Raw genomic sequence first — 2,382 nt, 5'->3', positions numbered from 1 at the left:
TATCTATCTATCTATCTAGCTAGCTAGCTAGCTATCTAGCTATCTATCTATCTGGTGTACATCTATCTATCTCTGTTTAGTTTTAGTAGAGGTGTTACGGGGTTCACAACTGCATAAGGTCCTACGAGCGCCAGAAGATTAGAGGTGTTACAAGAGAATAACAAACATAAAAAGAAGAAGGTGAGAAAAGGACGATAGATGTTTAATAGGAAAGAAGAAGCAAACCACACCAGAGAACCCGCCAACGGTCGGTCGGTCGGTCGGTCTGCACGCACCAGTACACCTGTCTGTCGTCTGTGCAGTCCCTAGGTCCTCGTGAACACAAGGAATTTGGTCACTTTGAGGGGGTTTCCAGAAATCTTGACCTGCACCAAAAGTGGGCATTGCCCTACCTATAGAAGTTTGGTTTCATCAGGGGTGAGGTAATTTGTTTGGTTATGGAAAAAAAAACTCTCCTCGTATTTTAAAGGAACTGAACAAGATTCCAAAAACGTTACCTTCGATTTTCTCAAAATAAGTTTTTGGCATAGCCTCCTTGTGCTTAAAAGCGACCATTTGTTGTCGCACCTAGTAGGCTTGTTCGATACCACCATCATCGACACCATCATCATCAATACTATTACTATAATCACCGATACCATCATCATCATTGATGCCATCATTATTCATCAATACCATCATCATCGATACTATCATCATCATCATCATCATCATCATCATCATCATCGATACCATCATCATCGATAACATCAACCAATACCAGCATGGATACCATTATGAGAAACATCATAATCGATACCATCATGATCGATACCATCATCATCGATACCGTGACCAGACCCGGTGCAGATTTCACCTGCTAAGCAAAACTTGTTTCTACTCACGGATGCAGGAGGTTCTGTCGTTAAGGTCAAGGTCAAAGTTCTCCAGGCATTCACAGGCGAAGGAGCCGGCGGTGTTTCTGCACAACTGCTGGCAGCCGTTAAGGCTTGTCTGGCGACACTCGTCGATGTCTGGCGGGGCCGAGTGGGACAGAAAAACAAAACATCAGCAACTGAGCTCTCTTGGTTTTGTTTTAGTGGTTTTACAGAAAAGCCTGATTCCCTGTTAAGACTTCTCTGTTGGCATCCAATCCTTATGCAATTGCGAGTGCCGTAAAGCCTTACTAAAATAAACAAGATCCCCAAAGATACTCTATGATTTCTACTTCCCTCCGTGGTCCTCGAAATTAGGCCTCATGCTCCAAGTGAAAAGCCCCCCCCCCCACCCCACAATCGCCAGTATCTTCCACAGCCTAGGGTGAGCACACTAACCCCCCGCCCCTCCCCCAAAATGTCAAATAGCTGCTGACTGCGAGCTAGTCTGCATGTAGTTAAAGTCCTCAACCATCATCAGTCCGAAATAGGCATTTTCTCTCTCTGTATCTAAACCATAGATGTACACTATACTCACTATAGTTTAAAAGGAGATAACTCTATGATCTAAACCCATATAAGCAAAATCGCTGCATGCGAAATGAAATGTCTCCGCAAAACCCTTAACATCACAGGACGAGACAGGCAAAGAAATGAAGAAGTAAGAGCAGCTATCAGCACTGAGTCCTGTCTGCATTACATAGACAGACAGAGAATAAAATGGTTTGGCCACCTGTTACGTATGTCACCTGGCCAGCCAGCCTTGAGAGCCTACACTCGGGCTATAAAGAAAGAGGTGTAAAAGGTGGATCGAGGGTGTCAAAGAAACCCTGAGAAAACATAATATCACAACTGAAAGAACAGTGGAGCCTGCCTACCGTAGAAAACTGCATCTCCCCTTTGTTTTAGTTATATCTTGTAAGAGTTTTACGGCACTTGCAACACAATAAGGTCATATAAGTGCCGAAGATTAGAGGTGTTACAAGAGAATAACAAACATTAAAAAGAAGGAGGGGAGATAGGGACGATAGATTTTTTTTATAGAGAAATAGGAGCAAACCACACCAGAGCACCCATAAACCACCCACTTGTTTTAGTTAGAGTTTTACGACATTTGCAACGCAGAAAGGTTATACTAATATATAAGTGTCGAAGGTTACAGGTGTTATAAGGGAGTAACAAACATAAAGAAAGAAGAAGAGTTCAGGACGATAGATGCTCGATGGGAAAGAAGGAGCAAACCACACTAGAACACCAGCCAACCACCCATTGTATCTCTCCTCGACGCTTAACGGCAACATAGGATAAACAAGTCAAAGTAAAAGGCAGAAAAGTATCAGCTGTAGTGTCAAACTTTCTCATGAGCATCCCGGATACAAACTTGTCCCCGCCCTCCTCCTCCTCCCTCCCTTTTCCTCCTCCCTCCCTCCCTCTCCCCTCCTCCCTTTTCCTCCTCCCTCCCTCCCTC

The sequence above is a fragment of the Aplysia californica genome, unplaced genomic scaffold, assembly GCF_000002075.1.
Source record: "Aplysia californica isolate F4 #8 unplaced genomic scaffold, AplCal3.0 scaffold01040, whole genome shotgun sequence".
Taxonomy (NCBI): domain Eukaryota; kingdom Metazoa; phylum Mollusca; class Gastropoda; order Aplysiida; family Aplysiidae; genus Aplysia; species Aplysia californica.
The sequence above is the reverse complement of the archived record's forward strand: the minus strand, read 5'-3'. Positions refer to the sequence as shown.